Source organism: Oncorhynchus tshawytscha, unplaced genomic scaffold (assembly GCF_018296145.1).
Source record: "Oncorhynchus tshawytscha isolate Ot180627B unplaced genomic scaffold, Otsh_v2.0 Un_contig_1231_pilon_pilon, whole genome shotgun sequence".
Lineage (NCBI taxonomy): Eukaryota > Metazoa > Chordata > Actinopteri > Salmoniformes > Salmonidae > Oncorhynchus > Oncorhynchus tshawytscha.
This window is the reverse complement of record NW_024609748.1, coordinates 125,001-144,608: the sequence shown is the minus strand read 5'-3', so window position 1 is coordinate 144,608 and position 19,608 is coordinate 125,001. Positions and strand designations below refer to the sequence as shown.

Below are 19,608 nucleotides of genomic sequence, written 5' to 3'. Positions count from 1 at the left end.
CCATCCCACCGTAATGCATCTGTCCTGACGTAAAGGAAGAACCAGGAGAAGGGAAATGGCACAGAGGAAAGTAAACATGCTGTAGTGTGAGGTAGTAAGGGTTGTAAAATGTACAGGGGTATCTAGTTCACAGCGCATTTGTTCTGCATGCCCTAGAAATCAACTTTTTACAGATGTGGGATCTTAATTTGAGCCAGTTTGCTACAGCAGGAAAATAATCCTGCAGCAAGAGGAAATGTGGATTATTTTGTGGATTCTAATTCCTTGTAGAGGATGATACATTTTTTAGAGCTGATTAAGTTTGATATTTAAAAGAGGAAAACACAAACTTTAAAGCTCAAATACACTACAAATGTGTATTTCCTGTTGTGCAGGAAAATTCTCAGCAACTTAAAGAGTCATCAAATAAAGATCCTATATCTGTATGTGCAATAATGTTTTTCACCTGAGTGAAAAAAGGACAAAAATCTAACTTAAAAGGAACTTATTATTAGTTATTTCTTCAAAACAGAAAAACAAAGAGATGCTCCAAAGGCCTGAAGAGAAGACATCACACAGGACAGAGTGTGTCTTATTCTGGTGAAATATACACACACACACACACACACACACACACACACACACACACACACACACACACACACACACACACACACACACACACAGACACAGACACAGACACAGACACAGACACAGACACAGACACAGACACACACACACACAGACACAGACACAGACACAGACACACACACACACACACACACACACACAGACACACACACACACACACAGACACAGACACAGACACAGACACACACACACACACACACACACACACACAGACACAGACACAGACACAGACACAGACACAGACACAGACACAGACACAGACACAGACACAGACACACACACACACACACACACACAGACACACACACACACACACACACACACACACACACACAGACACAGACACACACACACACACACACACACACACACACACACACACACAGACACAGACACAGACACACACACACACACACACACACACACACACACACACACACACACACACACACAGACACACACAGACACAGACACACACACACACACACACTTCATGACTATGAATACCTTATCATAACTACCAGTGAAACAAGCCATTATTTTGAGTTTGAGTTTATTTGAGTTTATTTTATTTTTACAGGGACAGTGCACATTAATCAACGTTTCAGTAAAAGTGCAGGTTTTAGCCAGCCGGATCATTTTCAACCACAGTCCCTGGGCAGGTTATTAAAAACAATTACAGTATAGACAATAGCAACATAGGACAAGCAAGAGGTAGCATACAGACAGAGCAACATAGGACAAGCAAGAGGTAGCATACAGACAGAGCAACATAGGACAAGCAAGAGGTAGCATACAGACAGAGCAACATAGGACAAGCAAGAGGTAGCATACAGACAGAGCAACATAGGACAAGCAAGAGGTAGCATACAGACAGAGCAACATAGGACAAGCAAGAGGTAGCATACAGACAGAGCAACATAGGACAAGCAAGAGGTAGCATACAGACAGAGCAACATAGAACAAAAAGCAGCAAGACAAAATTCATAAAAGCAACAAAGTGTTTCCACACCTCATAAGCTACAGACGACAGACGACATGGAAAGCGGCAACACTCAGCTAGGGACCATGTTCACAAATCTGATTGACCTTTAGCCATGTCTTCAAGCATTTTGTTAAAGTGTGATATGTGGTGCAGTTATGTGTGTCTGATGGCAGTGTATTCCAGACATGGGAATCTCTCACAGAGAAAACGGATTTACTAAAGGTGTTTTTCCTCAAGGTTATACAGTCACCTCTCATGGCAGACCTTGTGGATCTGCTGCCATATGTCTGGGTTTTCTGTTTAACAAAAGTACTGAGTGGAGGGGGAGGAGCCAGGCCATTAAGGATCTTGAATACAAGACATGCGTCGGTGTATTGCACAAGATTTTCCCAACTCAGGAGCTCATGCTTTCTGAGGATGTAACAGTGATGATGGCTATTGGGCTTCCTATCAAGCACTTTGAGAGCCTGTTTGTAGACAGACTGAACCGGTTTTAAATGTTGTACAGCAAGCTTGGGCCCAACTAGTCAAGCAGTATGTTAAGTGGGAGAGTATAATAGATTTGAAGTATAGTTTTACTACCTCTGTAGTCAAACAATTTCGTATAAATCGGAAATTAGCTAGGTTGAATTTGGTTATTTGAATGACCTTTTTCACCTGCTTTTTAAAAGAAAGGTTGGAATCAAGTATGATGCCAAGGTACTTAAAATCAGAAACCACCTGGAGCTTCTCCCCTGACACATAGACACCTGGCTCAGTAGCATCTGTTGCCCTCTTTGTGAAGAACATGCAAACAGTTTTTTTCACATTGAGATGCAAACACGAGTCACTGAGCCCCTTTGTAACCTGGACCACTACAGCAGTGAGTTCTTGTGCAGCTTTTCCCATTTGTGAGAAAGAACATGACAGATAACAAGCATTTATAACCAGATATTTTTCTAAACATAAAAACAAGGACATTATAACTATTCTAAGTAACCTATACATCTGGCCCTTTTTAACTCTCTGTTTGACTAAATCACATCAGACAAGCCATCTACCCTTCTCCTGAGATGCGTCCTGAATAGCACACTATTCCCTACGTAGCTCGCACTAATTTGGTCCAGAGCTCTATGGGCCCTGGTCAAAAGTAGTGCGCTGCATAGGGAATAGGGTGCCATTTGGGACGCATTCATCCCCATGAAGCAATCAGCAGCAGCTGCTCTCAGGCAGGCAGAAGCAGAGAAAAGCTAACACACTCCAACTACACAGGCCTGACCCCAAGCCCTACACAGTTACTATGGAGACAGAGTGAGCGAGACAGAGAGAGAGAGAGAGAGACAGACAGACAGAGAGACAGAGAGAGGGGGATGGAGGAGGAGAGATGAGAGAGAGAGACAGAGAGAGGGGGATGGAGCGAGAGAGAGAGAGACAGAGAGAGAGTGAGAGAGAGGCGAGAGTGAGCGAGAGAGAGAGAGACAGAGAGGGGGCAGAGAGGGGGAGAGATGGAGAGAGAGAGAGAGAGAGAGGCAGAGAGAGAGGGGGGGGTGGAGGAGGAGAGATGAGGAAGAGAGAGAGAGGAGAGAGGGGGGAGAGGCAGAGATGAGGAAGAGAGAGAGAGGCAGAGAGAGAGGGGAGAGAGGAGGAGAGATGAGGAAGAGAGAGAGAGGCAGAGAGAGACAGAGAGAGAGGGGGAGGAGGAGAGAGAGGAAGAGAGAGAGAGAGGCAGAGAGAGAGAGGGTGGAGAGAGAGAGAGAGAGCTGAGAGAGAGGGTGGAGGAGGAGAGATGAGGAAGAGAGAGAGAGGCAGAGAGAGGCAGAGAGAGAGGGTGGAGGAGGAGAGATGAGGAAGAGAGAGAGAGGCAGAGAGAGACAGAGAGAGAGAGAGGCTGAGAAAGAGGGTGGAGGAGGAGAGATGAGGAAGCGAGAGCAGGAGAAGCTGGCATATAAAACATAAAGGCGTTGTGAGTGGGAATCAGTGAAAGAGCATGTATTATTTAGTGTTAAATCTAAAACCGCTACATCATCACAGAGCGGGAAGAGAGGAGAGGAGAAAGGTACCGTACATATGAATGCTTTATGGGAAATCCACACACACACAGAGAGCCTCCACACAGCTTCCACATCTCCTCTGCTCTAGGACTGTACTGAGGGCTGAGGACACGTACGCATGCAAACACACACACAATATAGAATTATATATCAGCATAATGTCGCATAGGGCCATTAACACAAAACTGGTCATCCCTCTCTGGCTAGAGGTGAGGTGTGTGTGTTGCTGCGTGCGTGGAGCAATTGTATTTAAAAATATACAGTTGAAGTCAGAAGCTTACATACACCTTAGCAAATATATTTAAACTCAGTTTTTCACAATTCCTGACATTTAATCATAGTAAAAATTCCCTGTCTTAGGTCAGTTAGGATCACCACTTTATTTTAAGAATGTGAAATGTCAGGATAATAGTAGAGAGAATGATTTATTTCAGCTTTTATTTATTTCCTGAAAACCTGAAAGGCCGCTCAGTAAGGAAGAAGCCACTGCTCCAAAACCACCATATAAAAGACAGACTACGGTTTGCAACTGAACATGGGAGCAAAGATAGTACTTTTTGGCGAAATGTCCTCTGGTCTGATGAAACAAAAACAGAACTGTTTGGCCATAATGACCATCGTTATGTTTGGAGGAAAAAGGGGGAGGCTTGCAAGCCGAAGAACACCATCCCAACCATGAAGTACGAGGGAGGCAACATCATGTTGTGGGGGTGGCAGCATAATGTTGTGGGGGTGGCAGCATCATGTTGTGGGGGTGCTTTGCTGCAGGAGGGACTGCTGCACTTCACAAAATAAATGGCATCATGAGGGAGGAAAATTATGTGGCTATATTGAAGCAACATCTCAAGACATCAGTCAGGAAGTTAAATCTTGGTCGCAAATGGGTCTTCCAAATGGACAATGACCCCAAGCATACTTCCAAAGTTGTGGCAAAATAGTTTAACGACAACAAAGTCAAGGTATTGGAGTGGCCATCACAAAGCCCTGACCTCAATCCTATAGAAAATTTGTGAGGAGAACTGAAAAAGCGTGTGCGAGCAAGGAGGCCTACAAACCTGACTTAGTTACACCAGCTCTGTCAGGAGGAATGGGCCAAAATTCACCCAACTTATTGTGGGAATCTTGTGGAAGACTACCCGAAACGTTTGACCCAAGTTAAACAATTTAAAGGTAATGCTACCAAATACTAATTGGGTGTTTGTAAACTTCTGACCCACTGGGAATGTGATGAAAGAAATAAAAGCTGAAATAAATCATTCTCTCTACTATTATTCTGACATTTCACATTCTTAAAATAAAGTGGTGAATCTAATTGACCTAAATCAGGGAATTTTTACTGGGATTAAATGTCAGGAATTGTGAAAAACTGAGTTTAAATGTATTTGCTAAGGTGTATGTAAACTTACGACTTCAACTGTATATATATTTAACAAGGAAAGTAAGAACAAATTCTTATTTACAATGATGGCCTACACCGGCCAAACCCGGGCGATGCTGGGCCAATTGTGCGCCGCCCTATGTGACTCACAATCACGTCCGATTGTGACACAGCCTGGATTCGAACCAGGGTGTCTGTAGTGACGCCTCAAGCACTGAGATGCAGTGCCTTAGACAGCAATATGTTTTTTTCTCAAGGCTGTTTGAGGGAGAGATGGAGGGAAGGAAGAACAGAGAAAAGAAAGAATCATGTCTAGAGGTGATTGGTTTATATGATAGGAGACACTATACCTACCAGTCTGTAGATCAGCTGTACTACATTAAAGTTGTGGTAATATAGGAGACACTATACCTACCAGTCTGTAGATCAGCTGTACTACATTAAAGTTGTGGTAATATAGGAGACACTATACCTACCAGTCTGTAGATCAGCTGTACTACATTAAAGTTGTGGTAATATAGGAGACACTATACCTACCAGTCTGTAGATCAGCTGTACTACATTAAAGTTGTGGTAATATAGGAGACACTATACCTACCAGTCTGTAGATCAGCTGTACTACATTAAAGTTGTGGTAATATAGGAGACACTATACCTACCAGTCTGTAGATCAGCTGTACTACATTAAAGTTGTGGTAATATAGGAGACACTATACCTACCAGTCTGTAGATCAGCTGTACTACATTAAAGTTGTGGTAATATAGGAGACACTATACCTACCAGTCTGTAGATCAGCTGTACTACATTAAAGTTGTGGTAATATAGGAGACACTATACCTACCAGTCTGTAGATCAGCTGTACTACATTAAAGTTGTGGTAATATAGGAGACACTATACCTACCAGTCTGTAGATCAGCTGTACTACATTAAAGTTGTGGTAATATAGGAGACACTATACCTACCAGTCTGTAGATCAGCTGTACTACATTAAAGTTGTGGTAATATAGGAGACACTATACCTACCAGTCTGTAGATCAGCTGTACTACATTAAAGTTGTGGTAATATAGGAGACACTATACCTACCAGTCTGTAGATCAGCTGTACTACATTAAAGTTGTGGTAATATAGGAGACACTATACCTACCAGTCTGTAGATCAGCTGTACTACATTAAAGTTGTGGTAATATAGGAGACACTATACCTACCAGTCTGTAGATCAGCTGTACTACATTAAAGTTGTGGTAATATAGGAGACACTATACCTACCAGTCTGTAGATCAGCTGTACTACATTAAAGTTGTGGTAATATAGGAGACACTATACCTACCAGTCTGTAGATCAGCTGTACTACAATAAAGTTGTGGTAATATAGGAGACACTATACCTACCAGTCTGTAGATCAGCTGTACTACATTAAAGTTGTGGTAATATAGGAGACACTATACCTACCAGTCTGTAGATCAGCTGTACTACATTAAAGTTGTGGTAATATAGGAGACACTATACCTACCAGTCTGTAGATCAGCTGTACTACATTAAAGTTGTGGTAATATAGGAGACACTATACCTACCAGTCTGTAGATCAGCTGTACTACATTAAAGTTGTGGTAATATAGGAGACACTATACCTACCAGTCTGTAGATCAGCTGTACTACATTAAAGTTGTGGTAATATAGGAGACACTATACCTACCAGTCTGTAGATCAGCTGTACTACATTAAAGTTGTGGTAATATAGGAGACACTATACCTACCAGTCTGTAGATCAGCTGTACTACATTAAAGTTGTGGTAATATAGGAGACACTATACCTACCAGTCTGTAGATCAGCTGTACAACATTAAAGTTGTGGTAATATAGGAGACACTATACCTACCAGTCTGTAGATCAGTCTGTACAGCTGTACACATTAAAGTTGTGGTAATATAGGAGACACTATACCTACCAGTCTGTAGATCAGCTGTACTACATTAAAGTTGTGGTAATATAGGAGACACTATACCTACCAGTCTGTAGATCAGCTGTACTACATTAAAGTTGTGGTAATATAGGAGACACTATACCTACCAGTCTGTAGATCAGCTGTACTACATTAAAGTTGTGGTAATATAGGAGACACTATACCTACCAGTCTGTAGATCAGCTGTACTACATTAAAGTTGTGGTAATATAGGAGACACTATACCTACCAGTCTGTAAATCAGCTGTACTACATTAAAGTTGTGGTAATATAGGAGACACTATACCTACCAGTCTGTAGATCAGCTGTACAACATTAAAGTTGTGGTAATATAGGAGACACTATACCTACCAGTCTGTAGATCAGCTGTACTACATTAAAGTTGTGGTAATATAGGAGACACTATACCTACCAGTCTGTAGATCAGCTGTACAACATTAAAGTTGTGGTAATATAGGAGACACTATACCTACCAGTCTGTAGATCAGCTGTACAACATTAAAGTTGTGGTAATATAGGAGACACTATACCTACCAGTCTGTAGATCAGCTGTACTACAATAAAGTTGTGGTAATATAGGAGACACTATACCTACCAGTCTGTAGATCAGCTGTACTACATTAAAGTTGTGGTAATATAGGAGACACTATACCTACCAGTCTGTAGATCAGCTGTACTACATTAAAGTTGTGGTAATATAGGAGACACTATACCTACCAGTCTGTAGATCAGCTGTACTACAATAAAGTTGTGGTAATATAGGAGACACTATACCTACCAGTCTGTAAATCAGCTGTACTACATTAAAGTTGTGGTAATATAGGAGACACTATACCTACCAGTCTGTAGATCAGCTGTACTACATTAAAGTTGTGGTAATATAGGAGACACTATACCTACCAGTCTGTAGATCAGCTGTACTACATTAAAGTTGTGGTAATATAGGAGACACTATACCTACCAGTCTGTAGATCAGCTGTACTACATTAAAGTTGTGGTAATATAGGAGACACTATACCTACCAGTCTGTAGATCAGCTGTACTACATTAAAGTTGTGGTAATATAGGAGACACTATACCTACCAGTCTGTAGATCAGCTGTACTACATCATTGAAATTAAGAATTTGTTTCTTAACTGACTTGCCTAGTTAAATAAAGGTCAAATAAAATAAAATGTAAGGCAGTATTCACCCTGCCGTGTGTGTGTGTGTGTGTGTGTGTGTGTGTGTGTAGCCTAATCCTATCAGGAAAATCTTTGGAGGTGTCGGTGAAAACAGTGTTTCCTCACACCCAGTCTGTCTACCACCTCCTCCCTCCCCCTCCCCCTCACTCCCTCCCCCTCCCTCCCCCCCCACCCCTCCCTGTGCCTGCACTGCACACACACCCCCCCCCTTCAATACGACCACATAACACATGCTGGCAGATTAAAAACAACCCCTTTGTCCCCCCCACAATGTGGGTTAACACACTTCCTGGTGCTCCACAGACTGTCAGACAGACAGACTGTCAGGCAGACAGCACTTTGACACAGAGGCTACTATTCAGTCGTTGTGTTAGTCCATATAGGCTTATTACACTGTCTGAGTATATTATACTCTACAGAAAGCATGATGGGTTCGTTTTATACTCCTGCCAGGTGATTGATAGCGATTTCATTTGGCATTCAATTAAAAATCATTGTAAGAGCTATAGGGGATTATTTAAATTGAACATTTATATAATGGTCCTTTCACTGGGGAATCAAAAATAGCTGTCATTATACAGAGGCTCTATAGACTAGAGGTCATGTACATGGGACACGTTATCTGTCATTATACAGAGGCTCTATAGACTAGAGGTCATGTACATGGGACACGTTATCTGTCATTATACAGAGGCTCTATAGACTAGAGGTCATGTACATGGGACACGTTATCTGTCATTATACAGAGGCTCTATAGACTAGAGGTCATGTACATGGGACACGTTATCTGTCATTATACAGAGACTCTATAGAGAGACTCTATAGAGGTCATGTACATGGGACACGTTATCTGTCAGAGGCTTATAGACAGAGGTCTCATGGATATCTGATTATACAGAGACTCTATAGACTAGGGTCATGTACATGGGACACGTTATCTGTCATTATACAGAGACTCTATAGACTAGAGGTCATGTACATGGGACACGTTATCTGTCATTATACAGAGACTCTATAGACTAGAGGTCATGTACATGGGACACGTTATCTGTCATTATACAGAGACTAGACTATATGTCATGTATGGGACACGTTATCTGTCATTATACAGAGACTCTATAGACTAGAGGTCATGTACATGGGACACGTTATCTGTTATTATACAGAGGCTCTATAGACTAGAGGTCATGTACATGGGACACGTTATCTGTCATTATACAGAGACTCTATAGACTAGAGGTCATGTACATGGGACACGTTATCTGTTATTATACAGAGGCTCTATAGACTAGAGGTCATGTACATGGGACATGTTATCTGTTATTATACAGAGACTCTATAGACTAGAGGTCATGTACATGGGACACGTTATCTGTCATTATACAGAGACTCTATAGACTAGAGGTCATGTACATGGGACACATTATCTGTCATTATACAGAGACTCTATAGACTAGAGGTCATGTACATGGGACACATTATCTGTCATTATACAGAGACTCTATAGACTAGAGGTCATGTACATGGGACACATTATCTGTCATTATACAGAGACTCTATAGACTAGAGGTCATGTACATGGGACACATTATCTGTCATTATACAGAGGTCTCTATAGACTAGAGGTCATGTACATGGGACACGTTATCTGTTATTATACAGAGGCTCTATAGACTAGAGGTCATTCCCCTCTCCCTGCATCCAGTCTCTGACACACACACACACACACACACACACACACACACACACACACACACACACACACACACACACACACACACACACACACACACACACACACACACACACACACACACACACGTCTCACATTGTTGCCAAAGTGATGTAAAGAGCCGTCTTCAGTACAGGATATATAGACCAATCATCTGTTAGTACAGGAGTTATAGACCAATCATCTGTTAGTACAGGAGCTATAGACCAATCATCTGTTACTACAGTAGCTATAGACCAATCATCTGTTACTACAGGAGTATGTCCAGTAGCAGCTCTACAACAACGGCAGGTTGAAGCTTCTGGTCAACTGGCACTAATCTATCATTTCATGCACAGAGCCGTCCTCCATTCATTCCCATTCACCACAGAATCGTCCTCCATTCATTCCCATTCACCACAGAATCGTCCTCCATTCATTCCCATTCACCACAGAATCGTCCTCCATTCATTCCCATTCACCACAGAATCGTCCTCCATTCATTCCCATTCACCACAGAATCATCCTCCATTCATTCCCATTCACCACAGAATCATCCTCCATTCATTCCCATTCACCACAGAGGCGTCCTCCATTCATTCCCATTCACCACAGAATCATCCTCCATTCATTCCCATTCACCACAGAATTGTCCTCCATTCATTCCCATTCACCACAGAGGCGTCCTCCATTCATTCCCATTCACCACAGAATCATCCTCCATTCATTCCCATTCACCACAGAATCGTCCTCCATTCATTCCCATTCACCACAGAATCGTCCGGAATCGGAATCGGTTTTGTGTGTGTGTGTGTGTGTGTGTTGCAGTGTCTGGAGCTGTAGTACTCACAGAAAATGACAAACATCTTCATTAAGTGGTCAGGCTGTTTAGGGAACCATGTAGCGTGTGATTGCAAACACACATGTCCTTTGTCATGACTTGACACCTGATTAATTGCGACCAGACTTCCCATATCCCATATGCTGAACATGTTCCCCTCCCCCACTGTAATGTATAAATGTAATTAACTCAGATGAACCACACAATTGATCTGTTCTGAATTCTAGGGTGAGGTGTTCCAATAGTCATTATAGGGGAGGACTCTAGTGTCTTTATAGGGGAGGACTCTAGTGTCTTTATAGGTGAAGGACTCGTGTCTTTATAGGGGAGGATTCTAGTGTCTTTATAGGGGAGGACTCTAGTGTCTTTATAGGGGAGGACTCTAGTGTCTTTATAGGGGAGGACTCTAGTGTTTTATAGGGGAGGATTCTAGTGTCTTTATAGGGGAGGACTCTAGTGTCTTTATAGGGGAGGACTCTAGTGTCTTTATAGGGGAGGACTCTAGTGCCTTTATAGGTGAAGGACTCTAGTGTCTTTATAGGGGAGGACTCTAGTGTCTTTATAGGGGAGGACTCTAGTGTCTTTATAGGGGGGAGGACTCTAGTGTCTTTATAGGGGAGGACTCTAGTGTCTTTTATAGGGGAGGACTCTAGTGTCTTTATAGGGGAGGACTCTAGTGTCTTTATAGGTGAAGGACTCGTGTCTTTATAGGGGGGACTCTAGTGTCTTTATAGGGGAGGACTCTAGTGTCTTTATAGGGGAGGACTCTAGTGTCTTTATAGGGGAGGACTCTAGTGTCTTTATAGGGGAGGACTCTAGTGTCATTATAGGGGAGGACTCTAGTGTCATTATAGGGGAGGACTCTAGTGTCTTTATAGAGGAGGACTCGTGTCTTTATAGGGGAGGACTCTAGTGTCTTTATAGGGGGAGGACTCTAGTGTCTTTATAGGGGAGGACTCTAGTGCCTTTATAGGTGAAGGACTCGTGTCTTTATAGGGGAGGACTCTAGTGTCTTTATAGGGGAGGACTCTAGTGTCTTTATAGGGGAGGATTCTAGTGTCTTTATAGGGGAGGACTCTAGTGTCTTTATAGGGGAGGACTCTAGTGTCTTTATAGGGGAGGACTCTAGTGTCTTTATAGGGGAGGACTCTAGTGTCTTTATAGGTGAAGGACTCGTGTCTTTATAGGGGAGGACTCTAGTGTCTTTATAGGGGAGGACTCTAGTGTCTTTATAGGGGAGGACTCTAGTGTCTTTATAGGGGAGGACTCTAGTGTCATTATAGGGGAGGATTCTAGTGTCATTATAGGGGAGGACTCTAGTGTCTTTATGGGGGAGGACTCTGGTGTCTTTATAGGGGAGGACTCTAGTGTCTTTATAGGGGAGGACTCTAGTGTCTTTATAGGGGAGGACTCTAGTGTCATTATAGGGGGGGACTCTAGTGTCTTTATAGGGGGACTCTAGTGTCTTTATAGGGGAGGATTCTAGTGTCTTTATAGGGGAGGACTCTAGTGTCATTATAGGGGAGGACTCTAGTGTCTTTATGGTGGGAGGACTCTAGTGTCTTTATAGGGGAGGACTCTAGTTTCTTTATAGGGGAGGACTCTAGTGTCTTTATAGGGGAGGACTATAGTGTCTTTATAGGGGAGGACTCTAGTGTCTTTATAGGGGAGGACTCTAGTGTCTTTATAGGGGAGTACTCTAGTTTCTTTATAGGGGAGGACTCTAGTGTCATTATAGGGGAGTACTCTAGTTTCTTTATAGGGGAGGACTCTAGTGTCTTTATAGGGGAAGGACTCTAGTGTCTTTATAGGGGAGGACTCTAGTGCCTTTATAGGTGAAGGACTCGTGTCTTTATAGGGGAGGACTCTAGTGTCTTTATAGGGGAGGACTCTAGTGTCTTTATAGGGGAGGACTCTAGTGTCTTTATAGGGGAGGATTCTAGTGTCTTTATAGGGGAGGACTCTAGTGTCTTTATAGGGGAGGACTCTAGTGTCTTTATAGGGGAGGACTCTAGTGTCTTTATAGGGGAGGACTCTAGTGTCTTTATAGGTGAAGGACTCGTGTCTTTATAGGGGAGGACTCTAGTGTCTTTATAGGGGAGGACTCTAGTGTCTTTATAGGGGAGGACTCTAGTGTCTTTATAGGGGAGGACTCTAGTGTCATTATAGGGGAGGACTCTAGTGTCATTATAGGGGAGGACTCTAGTGTCTTTATAGAGGGAGGACTCTAGTGTCTTTATAGGTGAAGGACTCGTGTCTTTATAGGGGAGGACTCTAGTGTCTTTATAGGGGAGGACTCTAGTGTCTTTATAGGGGAGGACTCTAGTGTCTTTATAGGGGAGGACTCTAGTGCCTTTATAGGTGAAGGACTCTTTATAGGGGAGGACTCTAGTGTCTTTATAGGGGGAGGACTCTAGTGTCTTTATAGGGGAGGACTCTAGTGTCATTATAGGGGAGGACTCTAGTGTCATTATAGGGGAGGACTCTAGTGTCTTTATAGAGGGAGGACTCGTGTCTTTATAGGGGAGGACTCTAGTGTCTTTATAGGGGAGGACTCTAGTGTCTTTATAGGGGAGGACTCTAGTGCCTTTATAGGTGAAGGACTCGTGTCTTTATAGGGGAGGACTCTAGTGTCTTTATAGGGGAGGACTCTAGTGTCTTTATAGGGGAGGATTCTAGTGTCTTTATAGGGGAGGACTCTAGTGTCTTTATAGGGGAGGACTCTAGTGTCTTTATAGGGGAGGACTCTAGTGTCTTTATAGGGGAGGACTCTAGTGTCTTTATAGGTGAAGGACTCGTGTCTTTATAGGGGGAGGACTCTAGTGTCTTTATAGGGGAGGACTCTAGTGTCTTTATAGGGGAGGACTCTAGTGTCTTTATAGGGGAGGACTCTAGTGTCATTATAGGGGAGGATTCTAGTGTCATTATTCTAGTGTCTTTATGGGGGGGGACTCTGGTGTCTTTATAGGGGAGGACTCTAGTGTCTTTATAGGGGAGGACTCTAGTGTCTTTATAGGGGAGGACTCTAGTGTCATTATAGGGGAGGACTCTAGTGTCTTTATAGGGGGACTCTAGTGTCTTTATAGGGGAGGATTCTAGTGTCTTTATAGGGGAGGACTCTAGTGTCATTATAGGGGAGGACTCTAGTGTCTTTATGGTGGGAGGACTCTAGTGTCTTTATAGGGGAGGACTCTAGTTTCTTTATAGGGGAGGACTCTAGTGTCTTTATAGGGGAGGACTATAGTGTCTTTATAGGGGAGGACTCTAGTGTCTTTATAGGGGAGGACTCTAGTGTCTTTATAGGGGGAGTACTCTAGTTTCTTTATAGGGGAGGACTCTAGTGTCATTATAGGGGAGTACTCTAGTTTCTTTATAGGGGAGGACTCTAGTGTCTTTATAGGGGAAGGACTCTAGTGTCTTTATAGGGGAGGACTCTAGTGCCTTTATAGGTGAAGGACTCGTGTCTTTATAGGGGAGGACTCTAGTGTCTTTATAGGGGAGGACTCTAGTGTCTTTATAGGGGAGGACTCTAGTGTCTTTATAGGGGAGGATTCTAGTGTCTTTATAGGGGAGGACTCTAGTGTCTTTATAGGGGAGGACTCTAGTGTCTTTATAGGGGAGGACTCTAGTGTCTTTATAGGGAGGACTCTAGTGTCTTTATAGGTGAAGGACTCGTGTCTTTATAGGGGAGGACTCTAGTGTCTTTATAGGGGAGGACTCTAGTGTCTTTATAGGGGAGGACTCTAGTGTCTTTATAGGGGAGGACTCTAGTGTCATTATAGGGGAGGACTCTAGTGTCATTATAGGGGAGGACTCTAGTGTCTTTATAGAGGGAGGACTCTAGTGTCTTTATAGGTGAAGGACTCGTGTCTTTATAGGGGAGGACTCTAGTGTCTTTATAGGGGAGGACTCTAGTGTCTTTATAGGGGGAGGACTCTAGTGTCTTTATAGGGGAGGACTCTAGTGCCTTTATAGGTGAAGGACTCGTGTCTTTATAGGGGAGGACTCTAGTGTCTTTATAGGGGAGGACTCTAGTGTCTTTATAGGGGAGGATTCTAGTGTCTTTATAGGGGAGGACTCTAGTGTCTTTATAGAGGGAGGACTCTAGTGTCTTTATAGGGGAGGACTCTAGTGTCTTTATAGGGGAGGACTCTAGTGTCTTTATAGGTGAAGGACTCGTGTCTTTATAGGGGAGGACTCTAGTGTCTTTATAGGGGAGGACTCTAGTGTCTTTATAGGGGAGGACTCTAGTGTCTTTATAGGGGAGGACTCTAGTGTCATTATAGGGGAGGATTCTAGTGTCATTATAGGGGAGGACTCTAGTGTCTTTATGGGGGAGGACTCTGGTGTCTTTATAGGGGAGGACTCTAGTGTCTTTATAGGGGAGGACTCTAGTGTCTTTATAGGGGAGGACTCTAGTGTCATTATAGGGGAGGACTCTAGTGTCTTTATAGGGGAGGACTCTAGTGTCTTTATAGGGGAGGATTCTAGTGTCTTTATAGGGGAGGACTCTAGTGTCATTATAGGGGAGGACTCTAGTGTCTTTATGGTGGGAGGACTCTAGTGTCTTTATAGGGGAGGACTCTAGTTTCTTTATAGGGGAGGACTCTAGTGTCTTTATAGGGGAGGACTATAGTGTCTTTATAGGGGAGGACTCTAGTGTCTTTATAGGGGAGGACTCTAGTGTCTTTATAGGGGAGTACTCTAGTTTCTTTATAGGGGAGGACTCTAGTGTCATTATAGGGGAGTACTCTAGTTTCTTTATAGGGGAGGACTCTAGTGTCTTTATAGGGGAAGGACTCTAGTGTCTTTATAGGGGAGTACTCTAGTTTCTTTATAGGGGAGTACTCTAGTTTCTTTATAGGGGAGTACTCTAGTTTCTTTATAGGGGAGGACTCTAGTGTCATTATAGGGGAGTACTCTAGTTTCTTTATAGGGGAGGACTCTAGTGTCTTTATAGGGGAAGGACTCTAGTGTCTTTATAGGGGAGTACTCTAGTTTCTTTATGGGGAGTACTCTAGTTTCTTTATAGGGGAGGACTCTATTGTCATTATAGGGGGAGGACTCTAGTGTCTTTATAGGGGGAGGACTATAGTGTCTTTATAGGGGGAGGACTTTAGTGTCTTTATAGCCAACAATCAAACCTCCCTTGATCCATTTAACAGTACATTCCAGGCTAGTTTACAAGATGAAATCCCAACACAAAGCCATTGCATATGTCTCTACTCTCTACATGATGAACCAGTTGGCAGGCACCATGTACTCTACAGAGAACACAGTGGAAAAACATCACCACTGAGATACATATGAATCCCAGAAGCCTCTTTTTTCCATGCCCACCAGGAAGGAAGAGGGTTATAGTAACATACCATTAAAGGTACCCTTTACCCCATGGCCTTCTACTCCTGTTAACACTGTCTCATCTAGCCCTGTCTCCCTATCTAGCCCCATCTAGCCCTGTCTCCCTATCTAGCCCCATCTAACCCTGTCTCACTATCAAGCTCCATCTAACCCTTTCTCCCTATCTAGCTCCATCTAGCCTTGTCTCCCCATCTAGCTCCACCTAGCCTTGTCTCCCCATCTAGCTCCACCTAGCTCCATCTAGCCCTGTCTCCCCATCTAGCTCCATCAAGCCCGGTCTCCCCATCTAGCTCCATCTAGCTCCATCTAGTTCTGTCTCCCCAATCTAGCTCCATCTAGACTTGTCTCCCCATCTAACCCTGTCTCCCCAATCTAGCTCCATCTAGACTTGTCTCCCCATCTAACCCTGTCTCCCCCATCTAGCTCCATCTAGTTTTGTCTAGCTCTGTCTCCCCATCTAGCTCCATCTAGCCTTGTCTCCCCATATAGCCCTGTCTCACCCATTTAGCTCCATCTAGCTCCATCTAGCCTTGTCTCCCCATATAGCCCTGTCTCACCCATTTAGCTCCATCTAGCTCCATCTAGCCTTGTCTCCCCATATAGCCCTGTCTCACCCATTTAGCTCCATCTAGCTCCATCTAGCCTTGTCTCCCCATATAGCCCTGTCTCACCCATTTAGCTCCATCTAGCTCCATCTAGCCTTGTCTCCCCATATAGCCCTGTCTCACCCATTTAGCTCCATCTAGCTCTGTCTCCCCCATCTAGCTACATCTAGCTCCATCTAGCTCTGTCTCCCCATCTATCCCCATCTAACCATCTCCCCCATTTGGCCCCTCTTAGCTCTGTCTCCCCCATTTAACCCCATCTAACCCTGTCTAGCCCTCTCTTCCCATCTCATCTCCCCTTTTCACCTAACAGAGTTACACTCCAACCCAAACAACAGAGTTACACTCCAACCTAAACAACAGAGTTACACTCCAACCTAAACAACAGAGTTACACTCCAACCCAAACAACAGAGTTACACTCCAACCTAAACAACAGAGTTACACTCCAACCCAAACAACAGAGTTACACTCCAACCTAAACAACAGAGTTACACTCCAACCTAAACAACAGAGTTACACTCCAACCTAAACAACAGAGTTACACTCCAACCTAAACAACAGAGTTACACTCCAACCTAAACAACAGAGTTACACTCCAACCTAAACAACAGAGTTACACTCCAACCTAAACAACAGAGTTACACTCCAACCTAAACAACAGAGTTACACTCCATCCCAAACAACAGAGTTACACTCCAACCTAAACAACAGAGTTACACTCTAACCCAAACAACAGAGTTACACTCCAACCTAAACAACAGAGTTACACTCCAACCTAAACAACAGAGTTACACTCCAACCTAAACAACAGAGTTACACTCCAACCTAAACAACAGAGTTACACTCCAACCTAAACAACAGAGTTACACTCCAACCTAAACAACAGAGTTACACTCCAACCTAAACAACAGAGTTACACTCCAACCCAAACAACAGAGTTACACTCCAACCTAAACAACAGAGTTACACTCCAACCTAAACAACAGAGTTACACTCCAACCCAAACAACAGAGTTACACTCCAACCTAAACAACAGAGTTACACTCCAACCGAGCCAGTCTGTCTGAAAGGGCAGAGAAGGACACAGTGGGACAGTGTGCTTGGAATGGAACAGTGGGACAATAGATACTAATAGAGACAACAGGACTAGGAATGTCTTTACACTGATCCATGGTACTGTACTAATAGAGACAACAGGACTAGGAATGTCTTTACACTGATCCATGGTACTGTACTAATAGAGACAACAGGACTAGGAATGTCTTTACACTGATCCATGGTACTGTACTAATAGAGACAACAGGACTAGGAATGTCTTTACACTGATCCATGGTACTGTACTAATAGAGACAACAGGACTAGGAATGTCTTTACACTGATCCATGGTACTGTACTAATAGAGACAACAGGACTAGGAATGTCTTTACACTGATCCATGGTACTGTACTAATAGAGACAACGGACTAGGAATGTCTTTACACTGATCCATGGTACTGTACTAATAGAGACAACAGGACTAGGAATGTCTTTACACTGATCCATGGTACTGTACTAATAGAGACAACAGGACTAGGAATGTCTTTACACTGATCCATAGTACTGTACTAATAGAGACAACAGGACTAGGAATGTCTTTACACTGATCCATGGTACTGTACTAATAGAGACAACAGGACTAGGAATGTCTTTACACTGATCCATGGTACTGTACTAATAGAGACAACAGGACTAGGAATGTCTTTACACTGATCCATGGTACTGTACTAATAGAGACAACAGGACTAGGAATGTCTTTACACTGATCCATGATACTGTACTAATAGAGACAACAGGACTAGGAATGTCTTTACACTGATCCATGGTACTGTACTAATAGAGACAACAGGACTAGGAATGTCTTTACACTGATCCATGGTACTGTACTAATAGAGACAACAGGACTAGGAATGTCTTTACACTGATCCATGGTACTGTACTAATAGAGACAACAGGACTAGAAATGTCTTTACACTGATCCATAGTACTGTACTAATAGAGACAACGGGACTAGGAATGTCTTTACACTGATCCATGGTACTGTACTAATAGAGACAACAGGACTAGGAATGTCTTTACACTGATCCATGGTACTGTACTAATAGAGACAACAGGACTAGGAATGTCTTTACACTGATCCATGATACTGTACTAATAGAGACAACAGGACTGGGAATGTCTTTACACTGATCCATAGTACTGTACTAATAGAGACAACGGGACTAGGAATGTCTTTACACTGATCCATGATACTGTACTAATAGAGACAACGGGATGGAGAGCTTGTCTTCTCTGTGTTTCTGCTGTCTTCATATTCTATGTGAGGAGAAGCAACATCAGAGAGCAAGAGAGAGAGAGAGACATTAAAGAAGAGAGTGATACTCACCATTAATGCAAATTCAGTACCTAAGCCAGAGTAGTGATGTCATTACGCCAGTCACACAGTGCTACAGGATTTGATTTCTGTGTTAATGCAAAGCATCTTAAGGCTATCTGCCTCCCCAGGCTGAGGTGGAATGATTCACACAACAGGAAATAAAGGCAATAGTACCACAGATGAATTACTATGGAGATGAACACAACAGGATCCTTTACTCCATTACTATGGAGATGAACACAACAGGATCCTTTACTCCATTACTATGGAGATGAACACAACAGGATCCTTTACTCCATTACTATGGAGATGAACACAACAGGATCCTTTACTCCATTACTATGGAGATGAACACAACAGGATCCTTTACTCCATTACTATGGAGATGAACACAACAGGATCCTTTACTCCATTACTATGGAGATGAACACAACAGGGTCCTTTACTCCATTACTATGGAGATGAACACAACAGGATCCTTCCATCAGCAAGTAGTACCACAGAT

The 19,608-nt window shown here is 43.1% G+C and overlaps 1 protein-coding gene across 17 annotated transcripts in view; it reads right to left on the bottom strand.

Annotated features, from left to right (window-relative positions):
* Nucleotides 1-19,608, bottom strand: part of LOC112214989 (neuronal cell adhesion molecule-like) — a 135,877-nt gene that overhangs the window by 72,680 nt on the left and 43,589 nt on the right. The window lies entirely within an intron of this gene.